Below are 16,505 nucleotides of genomic sequence, written 5' to 3'. Positions count from 1 at the left end.
CAGGTCAGGGGGAGTGGACTTCAGGACTTACCACACAAGGGCAAAAACACACAGGGAAGGCTGCTGAGGCAGATGTAAAACATAGCTGGAGCAGTGAAGAGGCTTTGTTTGTGGAAGATCTTTCCAGAAGTCCCTCATGCCTCCAGCCAGGAACTCAGCAGCAGAGCAGTAGGCAGGAAGACAAATCAGGGTCAGATGCAGTAAGGTAGCTGTGGAGGGAGGGTAGGAGCAGTCAGTCAATTGGGAAGTATTCCTGCACAAGTGCAGAATCTGGGGTGTGGTGCTGGGTTGCGGTGCAGTGCAGTGGGCCCTTCCCTGAGGGGGGGCAGCAGCATGCAGCAGAGGACTCCCATGGGGGGGGGGGGGGGAACAACAGCAACAGCAGCAGCCCAAGGCAAGAAGGGATGAGGCCAATTTACTCCAAAAGCTCTGAGACCATGCCAGTAGCTAATAGTAGCCAGAGGCAGGAAAGAGCCTGGCCATCTTCTCCCCAGAAGCTCCTGAGACCAAGCTTGCAGCAACCAGCAACAGCAGCCTGGGACAGGAAAGGATGTGGACAACTTCCTCCCAGAGGCTCCTCCCCCAGAAGCTCCTGAGAGTGAGTAGCCCTGAGCCACTTGCCAAAGCAGCTTTTGTACTGATGGGGCCAAGACAGGGCAGCTTTTTATACTGCTGGGGACGGCACAGGTGCTAGCCCTGGTCTCTAGCTCCCCATAACTGCATTTCCAGGAGGAGCCAGGCAGGGTTATTTTTGCCCAAGTGGCATGATTTGCTCCACAACAAAGTGCTTGTCTGAACATGTGCACTGAGGCAAAAAGCCCTGGCTCAAATTTGTACCACTTCTATTTGAGCTGCTGCAAGCACATGTGCTTGCATGTGTGGATGTGCCCAGAGAGTTAGTGGATGGGTTTTTATCATTTTGGCAGGAGGTGGCCAGTTGTGTCCCACTGGATTCAGTTCTTGGCCCCAAGGTGTTCAACATCTTTATCAATGATTTAGATGAAGATGTGGAAAGCATGCTGGGCAAGTTTGTGGACAATACTAAGTTAAGGAGAAAAGCAGTTATGCTAAGGAACAGGATGCAGATCCAAGCAGACCTGGACAAACTGTAAAGGTAGGCAGAGTAGAATCAGATGCAGTTCAATAGGGATAAATGCAGAGTGCTTCATCTGGGGAGAAGTAACCAGCATATGAATATAAGTTAGGAAGAGATATCCTAGCCAGCATGATGGCTGAAAGGTAACCTTGGGTTATGGTTGATCACAGGATGAACATGAGCTCCAAGTGTGACACTGTAGAGAGCTAATAGCATACTGGGATGCATTAGTTGATATGTTGTGAGCAAAGCTAAGGAAGTGATACTTCCTCTCTACTCAGTGCTGGTGATACCCTAGATGGAGTACTGTGTCCAGTTCTGGGCACCCCACTTCAAAAAAGACATGGAGAATCTTGAAAGTGTCCAGAGAAGGGATGCAAGAATGATTAAGGGCTTGGAGGACAAACCTTACGAGGAAAGACTAAGGGATCTGGGACTGCTCAGCCTGAAGAAAAGAAGACTAAGCAGGGACTTGGTGGATCTATAAGTATGTAAGGATACCAGGTATTGGGATCTGGTAGAAAAACTGGGAGGACAAGGAGCAATGGCCAAAGACTGTTAGAGGATAGTTTCAGGTTGGATGTAAGGAAGATCTTTTTTATGGTAAGGGTGACTAGAATCTGGAATAGATTTCCCAAGGAGGTGGTACAGTCCCTAACCTTGGAAGTGTTCAAGAAGAGACCGGACAGACACCTTGTTGGGATCATTTGATCTCAGCAGTATTCCTGTCCTGAGTAGGAGGGTTGGACTCTATGACCTTTTGAGGTCCCCTCCATCCATTAATTTCTATGATTCTATGTATGATTGAAAATCAGGAGGTTCCAGAATTTTCCTGGATCTGATTCTCATTGTTACAGAAAAGAGATTTCTTGGTTAGTCATGGAAACAAGAATCTCAAGTATTTTGAATTGGAGATAAGAGTTGTATAGACATTCAGTTTCTCTTGCTGCTGTTTTCCCATGAGAACCCACAAGTATACAAAGTTTCAGGCTTTTTCTCCCAGAGTAAAAATAGCCACTTCAGGAGAAAAATAACCTGGGTTACAAGCAGGTTTAAATCAGTCTCAGGAGAGGTTTTCTTGAGAGAGCAAGTGTCTGTACCTACCACGCTTCATAGAAGAAAAGTGTCCCTGCACACCCTCAGGAAGACAGTGTGTCACTTGCTGGACTTTGTTGCTCCAGTGTGGAGTAGAACAAATCCTCTTCACAATCCCCACATTGTGCAGCACAGGACAACAGACTGATCGTGGGCAGTCTAGGTCAGTCAGTTAGGATGGCCCTAGCACTGCTGATACTTACCACCAAGCAGACTAAGGGAGACTTCAGAGGCCAGATGTATGCAGAGTGGGGAGGCCCCAGCTGCATGGTGTCAGCATTCTACTCTTTAAGGCCTCAGCATTAAATGTCTTTACATGCAGCTCTGGTGACTTATTAAACATCAGAGATTAAGACTGGGTCTTATAGGAAAGTGTTTAAGAATAAGTCTTAGAGGAACAACTTCTGAAACAGCACAATACCTTCAGTTGCTCTGAGGAACCTACCCAGTGCTGTATATGTTCAAAGGAAGCAACCCTTTTCTCTATCACTCTCTTGCCAGTGGCAGCAAGTCTTCCTGGCCTGGTGGACCCTGAACAAGCTGCCCATTGCCAACAGAACTGGTAAACTCCAGTGAAAGTTGCTGCATAGGGCCCTAGCCATGGGTGCCTTTGTCTGCCACTTAGACCCTAGGGTGCCTGCACTTACACCCTGGGGACCATGCACTTTTTGTGAGAAGGAGGTGGAGAAGACACTTCCATGCCTTCATGGACTGCCCACAGTAGTGGCTGCCCTTCGCTGCACTCAGAACCCTCTTTGGCACTCTGGATTTGGACTTCCCTGAGACCCGTATATTTTCTCTATCCTGTACCAAGCAGCTAGAGGGAGTATGATCTGTCTGGCCAATTTCCTGCTGGACTAGGCCAAGATGGCAACTCTAATTGTGGAAGCCAGTTCACAGTGGCCAGCTCCAACAGCACCTTCCAACTCTTCCACTTCTTGGTCCAGGCATGTGAAGTGTCCAAATTCACAAGTGACACTTCACAATAAAATGTGGATCATTTTGTGTCATGCTAGGGCACTCTTCAAGGTGAAAGATGGCCAGGTAGTCCTAAATGTGTAAACTCCTAAAGGGTTATGGGGGTCCAAGAGATTCAATCCCTGGTGTTATAATGTTTGTTGCTAACAGGTGTTTTATGCTCAGCCCCTGGGAGGGTTACATATTTTTTGTACATTTACCTTTTGTTTTCAATATTTTTATAATAAAGGGTTAAAATGTCAAAAAGTCTTTGCCTCTTCCCTTCTTCCCACCATTCCACTGATGCAAGAATTAGAGGCAGAGGGTCTATGACAGTTGTTCTTGTCCTTTTTAGACACAGGAACCCCTCTAACTTCTCTGAATATAGCAGCACCCCTCATCACAAACTAATTTCACTCTTTTTGACTACAGAAAATAATAGAGCAATTCTTTTGTTGCAAAGAAATCAGAAAGACTACAATAGGTCAGAATATTTTAACACTATGGATTCTTTTTAGAAATCTGTGAATGTATCTTGTAAATTATATATAGGTGTTTGTATACCCACCAGTGCTAATATTACACAGCACCCTAAGACACCCTTAAAAGTATTTCATAGCACCCCAGGGGGTTGCAGCATCCAGGCTGAGTATCACCAGTCTATGACCTTGTCACCAACACAAACTCATGCTCTGGAAGGCCTCCTTGTGATCTTGTGTAGATCTTGTACTGTCTCTGTATATCATGATAATTTCTGGCTAACTTTGTAGGGGTTCCAGTTGGGAGATTCTCTTTGCCCTCTGTATCTGGGTGAACATAGTTCTATTCTAATGGGTATGATGATATGAAAGCAAATATTATTGTTATTTATTTTTATTACATTATTGCCCAGGGGTTAACTATGTCTGGGGCTCTCAGTACAGGAACCATATAAACATAAGAGTCCATAACCCAAAATCTTTATTCTCTAAGTAGAAAAGGATGGAAGAAAGTAATATAACACATAAGCAAAATGAACAGACAGATATAAAAACTAAAATCAAAGCTGGAAGGCACTATGATACTATCCTTAATAGAAAACAGATAATTCCTCAAAAATAAGAATATTAAGAGTTATAAAGATCTGTATGAGTTATAAAGACCTGTTATAAAGATCCATTCCATGATGATTGTTCAATTATCTGAAGCAAAAAGTAATGCACCAGAAAGAAAAAACAATTAGTTATCACTCATTTATTAGAAATAGTGCAGAATATAATTGTATTGAATAACCAGAGCATTATTGATATTGTGATTCCTTCTCCGCCTCCCCATTACTGGTTTCTTTTTCCTCCAGTCATGTCATGTCTCATATACCTATAAGCTCCTCCCAGTAGGGATCATATCTTATTTCTGTTTGGGAAAGTACTTTAGTCCACCTTTGGATACTAAGCAAAATCCTTAATAGCAATTATAATAAATGGAATAAGCGAATATACTACAAGATCCCAGCCAGAAGTAGCATTTTCCCTGAGTCTGGTCATGTTTTCTCCTTAGCACAGAAGTTTATGTGGTGTCTCTAGACCCCATAGCTTGTGAAGCCAATGCAGTAAGAATCAAGAAGAGTGGCAAATTGATGTTGACTTTCAGAAGCAAGAGAGATGCTTGTTTTCTCAGACAGGAATCTACATTTCATTTTTGACCTGACTTCTATACTCTATCACACACGTCCTCTTTCCTCATTCTCCCCATTTCCCCTGCTGTACATATTTATGGAACTCTTTCTGATTTTTTTTGTTTCCTCTCATCTTATATACCTCTCTTGCTAAATCCAGTTTTGACCACTATTTGTGTGTAGTGCCTTGCAGTGGTGTAAATATTCCAGCTAGGCATCAAGTATGTTGTCAGACAGAACTTAACTCCATAATATGCTGTCTGTGTCCAATGATATAGGATGCCATCCTGCTGTGAATAGTCAATGAAGCTTCCAGCAGTCTCGATCCCCCAGTTAATTGTTTGTGCAAGTGCCAAAACAGAGTTGACACCTGTGAAAACTTGGCTTGGGTTTCTTTGTCAACAGAAATGGATCATCCATAAATGCCTTGTTGATGCTTAATAGAAGAGCTACATGTATGCTAACACTGTGGCATAGGTACTATAAACTTATTACTTACATGCTTGAAAGATTTTAAAAAAAGATCGCAGCATTTGAAATTATCCATCCTTAATAATATGCCTGCTGTTTTATACCAAAAGAGAAAATCATGTATTTGTAATTGATCAATGTTTTTTTCAGATGAATAAAATTGAAATCACATAGATCCAGCAAAAATAGATAAGCATTTGCCCAGTCTCGGAAATAAAATTATTGTCCATTGTCTTGGATTTTCAGGAAAAAAGGAATCCTTGATATTTCACAGAATTTCAGGACAAAAAGCTATTTTTATGTAAAACAAATAGCTCCAAAAACCTTGTGTATAACATTCTATCAAGAAATAGCATGGACATCTGAGAAGGATTGCATATTAAATTAGAATACAGAAAGTGAAACTTCATCTTAGAGACATTGAATAACTTGCCAAAGGTCCACATCAGTTTCCTATTAGGGCCAAAGTATAGAATGATGATTCCTCATTCGTCATATGACAAGTTTTTTACTACACTTTAGGCAGACAAGGTTCTTTGGTTAAATGTGATATCTTATATTAGATTAACTACATAGTTGGAAAAAATGTTTTTTGCAAGCTTTCAGACACAAACACCCTTCTTCAGGCATAGTCTAAGGAGAGTCTGCTGTTGTTTTGTGTTCTCCTCGATGAAATAGAAGCTGATGAGCAAAATGCAGGTCTGTGAAATACAAGTACATGTCAGTGAGAGGCCATGGGAGACAATAGGTATGAGACATGTAGGTTGTTATTTTATTTACAGGAGTTTCAGCTTAATCTCCTTTAAAGTATGCTCCTTCTGCAGCCACACACTTCTCCCAACATTTCTGCCATTGTTGGAAGCACTTCTGATAAGCAATTTATAGAATCACTAAAAGCTGCTCAGTTGCATTTTGTTTTCTGGTTTCCATGAGTGAGTGGTGCCTCCTGAATCTGTGCGGGGGCACCCACAGAAGCCACTGATGGCAGCAGCCCTGTCAGGGAGGGCACCAGCCCTACCAAGAGCATCAGTGATCAGTGTCAGCCATCAGGGGGGCACCGGCTCCATCAGAGGGGATACGTGCACCCCTGTGCACCCCCTACCAGTTGTCTGTGGTTTCCACATCACAAAATCTTCTTCCTTTCAAGGTTTTCTTTAGTTGAGGGAATATAAAAAAGTTGCATGGGGCCATATCAGGTGAATATGGAGTCTGTGGCACTTGTGGGATATGCTGTTTGGCTAAAATTTGGCTAAAAGTTGCTTCACAAGCTGTGCTGAGTGGGTAGGCGTGTAGTCATGGTGAAGCATCCAAGTGTCAGACACCCACTTTTCTGATCATTTTTCTGGTTTTTAATTCCCAAATTGTGGGTTAGAATTGAATTACATGAACCAACAGAAATTCCCACTTCTTCTGTTATCTCTTGGACAGTCAATCGTCTATCATTTTGAACCAAACTGCAAACTGCTGCTACATTTTGATCATTTTGTGATGTTGAAGGGCATCCAGAATGCTCATCACTTTTGACCGATAATTGTCCTTCTTTAAACCAACTGTAAGGTCAGTGGCATGCCGCCTGGAGCTGAGTTGTCTCTCTGCCGGGATTGTAGTGTTCTGTTCTTTGAAAAAGCATGTGCCATGCATTGATGTTTGAGGAAGAGGCACCAAAACACTCCTGGGAGACAAAAGGGTTGATTACAGTCTCAAGAAGTCAGCTTTTCTTCACAGGGCTCCACCATCCCTATACCCTGCCCTAACCATACCAGATGTTCTGGGTGTGCTGTTACTCTCCTATAACGCTGAGGATCCAGTCTTAGTCTTATGGACCCCTTTGCTGGGGTCCTCCTTTTAAGTTGGCTGCACATGTCTTCCCTGCACAAGTCCCAAGACAGCCACTAATTAATTCTAATCCTGCCCTTGTCTTCAGGGTTAGGATGGACTTACCCTCTCCTTGAGTGTAATCTTATCCATGTCTTTGTTCTCCTCCAGGTTCCCTTCACCCCCTGGGACTGGAATCACTGATGGAGCAGTCTCTTCTGTTTCTGCACGGGCTCTCACTGACAAAGAAGCCTCTTCTGTCTCTTTGCTGGTTCTCACTGATAGAGCAGCCTCTTTGCTGGCTCTCACCAGATAAATCGGGGGACCAGAGCTTTCCTTTAAGCCCCAGGGTTGGTTCTCTCTCTCCTTGGTCTCCACCATCTTCTTTCTTCTCACCTCATCTCCCCCTCCTTCCATCCAACCCCCAACAGTCCCTCAGCATCCTTCTAAACTTCCTTTATGGCCGGATGGATCCGCTGTGGCAGCATCCGATTCGCTGTCTTCCTGGCCCAGCTGTATTCTCTTTAACTTTTTGGCATGGTTTTTTCTCTCTTCTTTGGCCATGCCATTCTCCCTATCTTGGGCTCAAACCCTGGAAGCTGGGTTTGCCACAGCAGCCTTTGATCTGCCGTGGCCCCAGCTGGTTCCCTTAATTAGTTGGGGCACAGCGTCTTTCCCTCCCTGGCTCACCATGGTTTCCTCAGCATCCCTCAGTAAGTTTATTTCCGTTGTTTTATTCTTCATGTTCTCATGGCAGGGTGCTTCAGCCACCTTTTCACACTGATGATACCATTAAAAAACTCTTGCATGGCTCATAGTGCCATCACCAAATGCTATTTTAAGTAATTTAAATGTTTTACTTGTTGTTTTCCCAATTTTCATGCAAAACTTAATGCACACGTGTTCTTCTGGACACTGACATAAGGAAAGGGGACGCAAGGTACGCATGATCTTACTTCAACCTCTGGCCACAGAAAACTGGTGAAACACCATGAGCTGCAAACCTGTCCAGAGGAGTCCCAACCTGTCCAGACATGTTCAGCAAAGCCACACCTCCCACCCAATACTTTGTACCCAATATACGTTCAATCTCAATACTTTTTGAACAGACCTTGTAGGTTGATAGGTTTTACATTTCTTGTCCCAGCATTCTGTGGATCCATTTGGTGTGCTTTGGGCCATAGGAAGCTTGCTTCTGGTGATGAGAGTGGTGAGGTTTGGTGCCTGTTGAAAGACTAGAATGGGTGGTTCCGAAAAGATTTCCTTAAGAATTAGGTCTTCTTTTAGTATGGGTTGCAATTGTCTGAGGACTTTTCAAATAGATTCCAGGGAAGGACGGTATGCCATAATTAATGTGCGACTCATGGGCATTTTCTTTTTATCATTGCAGCAGTTCTTCACGTGGTATATAGGTGGCTCTTTCACAAGTGTAATCTATCTCTCTGGAGGACTGTCCTTGTTGAGTCAAAGCCCTTTTGAGATTTTCAAGGTGACGATCAAGGGTGTTCTCCTCAGTGCAAATTCAGTGATACTGGAGGGCTTGTCTGTATAGTAAAGCTTTCTTGGTATGTTTAAGGTGATTGCTGGTTCTGTCTAGACATGTATGTTGATTGCAGAATAATTGTAGTAATCGTCTACAGTTGCGCTGTATGTAAAAGACCTGTATGATTGCTCAGAGTTCCAGTATGAAACTGTCGATAAGCCTGTCAAAAGTAGCTGGGTTAAGGTTAGAGGGGAGAGAAACAAGGGTGATGTTGCAGTGGGTATGTGCTATAAATCACCAGAACAAGAGGATGAGGTAGATGAGGCTTTCTTCAGACAACTAGCAGAAGTTTCCAGATCACAGGCCCTGATTCTTGTGGGGGATTTCAATTACCCTGAAATCTGCTGGGAGAGCAATACAGCAGTGCACAGGCAATCTAGGAAGTTTTTGGAGAGTTTTGGGGGCAGCTTCCTGATGCAAGTACTGGAGCAGCCAACTAGGAACAGTGCTCTTCTTGACCTGCTTCTCACAGATGGGAAGGAATTGGTGGGGAATGTAGTAGTGGATGGCAACTTGGGCAGCAGGGACCATGAGATAATTAAGTTCCAGATCCTGAGGCAAGGAAGGATGGAGGGCAGCAGAGTAAGGACTTCAGAAAAGCAGAATTCGACTCCCTCAGGGAACTCATGGGCAGCAATCCCTGGGAGGCCAGTCTGTGGGGGAGAGGAGTCCAGGAGAGATGGCTGTACTTCAAAGAAGCCTTACTGAGAGTGCAGGAACAAACCATCCCAATGCGCAGGAAGACTAGCAAGTATGGCAAAAGACCAGCTTAGCTTAGCAGGGAACTCTTCAGTAAACTATATTTCAAAAAGGAAAATTAAAAGTGGAAACTTAGACAAGCAACTAGGAAGGAGTAAGAGACTATTGCTTGGGCATGCAGGGATGAAGTCTGGGAGGCCAAAGCACAATCGGAGTTGCAGCTAGCAAGGGATGTGAAGGGTAACAAGAAAGGTTTCTACAAGTATGTCAGTAACAAGAGGAAGATCAGAGAAAATGTGGACCCTTTACTGAATGGGGAAGAAAACCTAGTGACAGAGGATGTAGAAAAGGCTGAAGTACTAAATGTTTTTTTCACCTCAATCTTCACAGGCATGGTTAGCTTCCTAGCTACTGCAGCTGGTAGCACAGTTTGGAGCAGAGGTGATGATCAGCCAACAGTGGTGAAAAAAAAGGTTAGGGTCTATTTAGAACAACTGGAAATATACAAGTCCAAGGGGGTAGATGGGATGCACCCAAGGGTGCTGAGAGAGTTGGCAGATGTGATTGCAGACCACACTGGCCATCATCTTGAAAACTCATGGTGATCAGGAGAGGTCCCAGATAACTGGAAAAGGGCAAACATTGTGCCCATCTTTAGGAAAGGGGAAAATGAGGATCCAGGGAACTACATACAAGTTAGCCTCACCCTCAGTCCCTGGAAAAATCATGGAGCAGATCCTTAAGGAATACATTTCTAAGCACTTGGAGGAGAAGACATTGATTAGGAACAGTCATCAAGGGCAAGTCATGCCTGACCAGCATGATTGCCCTGTAGGACAAGAAGACTAGTACTGTGGATGAGAGGTGACCAGTGGTATACCTTGATGTGATATACCTTGATTTTAGCAAGTCTTTTGATACTGTCTCCCACTACATTCTCTCAGTCAAGCTAAAGAAGTACAGGCAGGATGAATGGTCTGTACAGGGGATAGAAAATCGGCTGAAGCATCAGGCCCAGAAAGTAATAATCAATGGCTCAATGTCTAGTTGACAGCTTGTACCAAGTGGAGTGCCCCAGGGGTTGGTACTGGGGACAGTTTTGTCAATGTCTTAATCATTGACCTGGAAAATGGCACAGTGTACCCTCAGCTAGTTTGCAGATAACACCAAGCTGGGGGGAGTAGTAGATATGCTGGAGGGTAGAGCTAGAAATTCAGATGACCTAGATACATTGGAAGATTGGGCCAAAATTAATCTCATGAGGTTCAACAAGGAAAAGTGCAAAATCCTGCACTTAGGACAGAACAATCCCGTGCACCAGTACTGGCTGAGGTCTAACTGGTTGAGCTGCAGCTCTCCAGAAAAGGACCTGGGAGTTACAGTGGGCAATAAACTGAATATGACACAACAGTGAGCCTTTGTTGCAAAGAAGGCTAATGGCATACTGAGCTGCATTGGTAGGAGCATTGCCAGCTGGTCAAGGGAAGTGATTCTTGCTCTCTATTCAGCACTGGTGATGCTACACCTGGAGTACTTTGTTCAGTTTTGGGCACCCCACCACAGAAAGGATGTGGACAAATTGGAGAGAGTTTAGCAGAGGGCAACAAAATGGTGAGGGGACTGGAGCACGTGACTTATGAGGAGAGGCTAAGGGAGCTGGGCCTACTTAGTCTAGAGAAGAGAAGACTGAGAGGGGATTTAATAGCAGCCTTCAACTAGCTGAAGGGGGCTTCAAAAGAGTATTGAGCTAGACTGTTCTCAGTGGTGGCAGATGACAGAACAAGCAGCAGTTGTCTTAAGTTGCAGCAAGATAAGTTTAGGTTAGATATTATGAAGAATTTTATCCCTAGGAGGATGGTAAAACACTGGAAGAGGTTACCCAGAGAGGTGGTGGACTCTGCATCCTGGGAGATTTTTAAGACCTGGCTAGACAAAACTTTGGCTGGGATGAGCTAGCTGGGGATGGTCCTGCTTTGAGGATGAGGGTTGGACTAGATGACCCTAATTTCCTCTGATTCTATGATACCAGTCTGAAACTGCAGACAATCTGAAACAAAACTCTACAAGCTGCTAAGCACCCCATCAATTATAGGGAATACCATGAGATCTGGCATTTTCCCATGAAACCATATAATGGAAGATTTTGTAATGAAGTTCATAATTTTTAGGTAGCTTGACACCCAACTGTTCCACAAAGACAGGTATCAGGGAACTCTTGGGCACAGACAAAAGTTACATTTGTTGCATGATCCACCCCCTGAAAGTGCTTTACAGCCATTCCATGACACACATGCATGGTTGCAGGGCACTTTTCAAGTGCCCCCCCAAAACACTGTGTGACAAATTACCCCTCATCAAATGAGGTATCAAATGAAGGCACTCCACTTTGGATGCTTTAGGGAACTTGTATTCCCTAGAGTTTATCTGTCACACGATTGGGGCTCGGCTGATGCAGCCCAGCCCTGCCCCCCAGGCTGTCTGCAAGCTGTGAGCTGAGTTTTGCCTAGCCTGAGTTGGAGTGGGGGTGTGGATTGGAGCTCCTACACCTCATGACCCTCTTTAACCCCCCACCACAGCTCAGGTAGGGCAAACCCTGGCCCACAGCTTGCTCCCCATCCCTTCTCATAGATTCATAGATTCATAGATGTTAGGGTCGGAAGGGACCTCAATAGATCATCGAGTCCGATCCCCTGCATAAGCAGGAAAGAGTGCTGGGTCTAGATGACCCCAGCTAGATGCTCATCTAACCTCCTCTTGAAGATCCCCAGGGTAGGGGAGAGTACCACCTCCCTTGGGAGCCCGTTCCAGACCTTCCAGAAGTTCTTCCTAATGTCCAATCTAAATCTGCTCTCTCCTAGCTTGTGGCCATTATTTCTTGTAACCCCCAGGGGTGCCTTGGTTAATAAATACTCACCAATTCCCTTCTGTGCCCCTGTGATGAACTTATAGGCAGCCACAAGGTCGCCTCTGAACCTTCTCTTGCGGAGGCTGAAAAGGTCCAGTTTCTCTAGTCTCTCCTCGTACGGCTTGGTCTGTAGGCCCTTAACCATACGAGTTGCCCTTCTCTGGACCCTCTCCAGGTTATCCACATCCTTCTTGAAGTGTGGCGCCCAGAATTGCACGCAGTACTCCAACTGCGTTCTGACCAGTGCCCGATAGAGGGGAAGTATCACCTCCTTGGACCTATTCGTCATGCATCTGCTGATGCACGATAAAGTGCCATTGGCTTTTCTGATGGCTTCGTCACACTGCCGGCTTATGTTCATCTTGGAGTCCACTAGGACTCCAAGATCCCTTTCCACTTCCGTGCCACCCAGCAGGTCATTTCCTAGGCTGTAGGTGTGCTGGACATTTTTCCTCCCTAGGTGCAGCACTTTGCATTTCTCTTTGTTGAACTGCATTCTGTTGTTTTCTGCCCACTTGTCCAACCTGTCCAGGTCTGCTTGCAGCTGTTCCCTGCCCTCCGGTGTGTCCACTTCTCCCCATAGCTTTGTGTCATCTGCAAACTTGGACAGAGTACATTTCACTCCCTTGTCCAAGTCGCTGATGAAGACATTGAAGAGTATCGGTCCAAGGACCAAGCCCTGCGGGACCCCACTGCCCACACCCTTCCAGGTTGAAACCGACCCATCCACCACGACTCTCTGGGTGCGACCCTCCAGCCAATTTGCCACCCACCGGACTGTGTAGTCATCCAAGTCACAGCCTCTTAACTTGTTCACCAGTATGGGGTGGGATACCATATCGAAGGCCTTCCTGAAGTCTAAGTATATGACATCCACCCCTCCTCCTGTGTCCGGGTGTTTTGTAACCTGGTCATAAAAAGAGACTAGATTGGTCAGGCACAATCTGCCTGCCATGAACCCGTGCTGGTTTCCCCTCAACATAATTTGTCATGCTGGGCTCTCACAAATGCGAGCCTTGATAATTTTTTCAAAGACTTTGCCAAGGATGGAGGTGAGACTAACTGGCCTATAGTTGCCCGGGTCCTCCTTCCTCCCCTTCTTGAAAATGGGGACCACATTGGCCCTTTTCCAGTCCTCCGGGACTTGGCCTGTGCGCCATGAGCTTTCAAATATTCCCGCCAGTGGCTCTGCAATGATGTCGGCCAGTGCCTTCAGCACCCTCGGATAGAGCTCATCTGGGCCTGCCAACTTAAAGCCATCCAGTTCTTCCAAGTGACTCTGCACCATCTCAGGGTCTACACATGGAAGTCTGGCGCCTTGCTGCTGCCTCTCTACAACCCCAGTGAGAGACTTGTCGTGTCCCTCGCTTAGGAACACTGAGGCAAAGAACTCGTTGAGGAGTTCAGCCTTGTTCCCCCTGTCTGTCACCAATTGTTTCTGCCCATTTAGCAGGGGTCCTATTTCTCCCTGGGCCTTCCTTTTACTCCCTATGTATCTAAAAAACAATTTCTTGTTGTCTTTTACTTGGGTTGCCATCCTCAGCTCCATGGTAGCTTTGGCCCGTCTAACTGCCTCCCTACAAGCACGAGCAGAGGAGGTATATTCATCTTTGGTGATTTCTCCCTGTTTCCACTTTTTATGTGCTCCCCTTTTGGCCCTTAGGCTGCCCTGGATTTCTCTGGTCAGCCAGGGAAGCCTCCTGGCCCCTTTCCCTCTTTTACCTCGCATGGGGATCGTCTTGCTTTGTGCCCAAAGGATCGTTTCCTTAAGGCACAGCTACCCTTCTTGGGCTCCCATCACTTCAAAACTCCTACTCTGCAGTGCGTCCTTGACTAATCACCTGCGTTCATTGAGATCAGCTTTCCTAAAGTCTAGCACTTTCACCCTACTAGTTACCTTACCCACTCGACGTCTTATGGTGAATTCTATTATTAGGTGATCATTGTCCCCCAGATGGCTACCGATCTGTAGGTCCCCTACCATGTCATCCCCCATTGCCAATACCAGATCCAGTATGGCATTCCCCCTAGTGGGACCGTGTACCTCCTGTGTCAGGTGGAGGTCCTGTACACAGGTTAGAAACCTGCGTGAGCAGTGGGACTTTGCTGTCTGTGACTGCCAGCAGATGTCCGGGTACTTTAGGTCCCCCATGACTACCGCCTCTTTAGCTTTTATGGTCTCTGAGAGTTGTCTCAGGAGCCCCAAATCTATTTCTTCCCCTTGATGTGGGGGTCTGTAGCAGACCCCTACCACCAAATCCGTTTCTCCTTGCCCCCCATGTAGCCTAACCCACAATCCTTCTACTTCCTCATCCTTGGATTCCATCTTGATGAGGGTTGATGTAAATTGCTCCTCCTTCCCTTACAGAGCTGGAAGGCAGGGGTGGGGATAGGGTTAGGGAAGATGGGTGGCTTCTTGGCTGCAGGCAGGCTTGATCTTCCTCTCCTCCCTCACAACTCAACAACTAAATGTCTGTTGGGTTGGGTGGTGGGTGTTCTAACTCATGGCATTTTATGTCAGCGTCCCTGGATTCCCCCCCTTTTCTTCCTTTACCCTTCCCTCTCACCCTGCCCCCCCCCCCCCAATCTGCCACATGCAACCTGGCAAAAGATCATGAAGCATTGATGAAGCAATTAAAAAGAGGGGAGACAAAGTCATCTGGAGATCAAGCACCTGTCTTAACAGAAAAAAATGCACTGAATTCTCCAAGAAAAGCCTTATGGATTTTGTTATTATTATTATTATTATCATCATCATCATCATCAAGAATGTGTCAGGTTCCCGATTCCCAAATTTGGTTTCAATGAACATTTCAGAAGTTGCCAAGGTTATTTATAGTTGGGGAAACATTGGTTTTGGTCTTTATCATAGCTTCAGGGCTAGCTGCACACTTTACTACCCTCTCATGGATTGCGCATTATGTGCTGATTAGTCTTTCACTCTTATTGTAGACACATGAATGCTTGGAGCCCTTTCAAAAGGGGAAGATTTCAAAAGGGTGGCAGCTGGTACATTCTAATTGTTAAGTGTGTATGAGCTTAGAACAATTCAAATGCAGCAAATCAGCTCCAATGTTAACATTACTTCATCCAAAGTTAAAGTTAGAGTGGTTTTGTTGCGTTTTAAATCATTCGCAGCTTGTTCACACGTATCAGTTGGAAAATACTAGTTGCTGCCCTTTTGAAACCTTCAACTTTAAAGGGGCTCTAAACTTGCCTGTGTCCACACTCTGGGCATCTTTACAAGTGCTACGGGGTGGTCACGGGGGGAGCAGGTGCTTTAATTAGACTGGCTTTCAGGAGCCACTCTATTTAACATACCCACAGTTTCTTATGTATTCATTGAGTTAATCATGTCTGCTCCGATGCATTGCCATTATAGCACATCAGAGCAAGCATCCGACACATCTATAGGCACCCGCTGAGGTTACAGAATCTTGCATAACAACTAAACTGGCCCAGAAGGTCTGACTACATTTGGCACCTACAAATCTTCTCTTTTGGATCTGTGACCAGAGGTATATGTAGGGACCTCTGTCTCTCTACCTGCTGACAGATAGGGCTTTTAAAGTCCTTTTAATCTATTTGGTGCCAGACTTAGTAAAAACAGTTGTGCAACTGGCTGGAGCTAGAAAATATCTTCCTAACAAATATACCAGTATTCTTCTTATGTTCTTTATCTGCTAGTCATTGAATTAACCCCATGTATTCATGAAGTAAATAATCCCATAATCCAGTATAACCATACAGCATGCCATAGCAAGTGCTGTGCCCCACAGATAACTGAGATGCCCATTGCTTGTCCCTCTTCTATCATGCCTTGATGTAATCAGTTGATTGGTGAAAAGGGTGGCTGCCCTAGGGTCCCAGAGTGATTTCTAGTCTAATTTCCTGCCAGTGTATCCCTCTCAGACTCCATTCACGGTTTCTGATGGTCAGTAGGCCCTCCTGGCCCATCCATACCCCCAATGACACTAATCACCTTAAGGACTAATTTTGTGTCCTCTGACTCCATTGTAGCCATGCCCATACCTCACAGATGTCGTTCTCCTTTGGTGGGACCTTGGCCTTCTCCTCCTTCCTTTCACTGGGCATCCTAGGCCTGGTTCACTGTGTCAGATCTGGCTTCCCGTTTCCAGCCTTTGTCACACTTACTTTGGCTCTGGGCCTCCTGGCCCTGCCTCTGCCCAACTCAAGCACTGGGGCCCCAGACCCTGCCTCCACCCTTCTCAGGCACTACGAAGATCTCTACCCTGATAGTTCAACCCAG

This window comes from Alligator mississippiensis, chromosome 1, assembly GCF_030867095.1.
Source record: "Alligator mississippiensis isolate rAllMis1 chromosome 1, rAllMis1, whole genome shotgun sequence".
Lineage (NCBI taxonomy): Eukaryota > Metazoa > Chordata > Crocodylia > Alligatoridae > Alligator > Alligator mississippiensis.
This window is presented reverse-complemented; position numbering follows the sequence as displayed.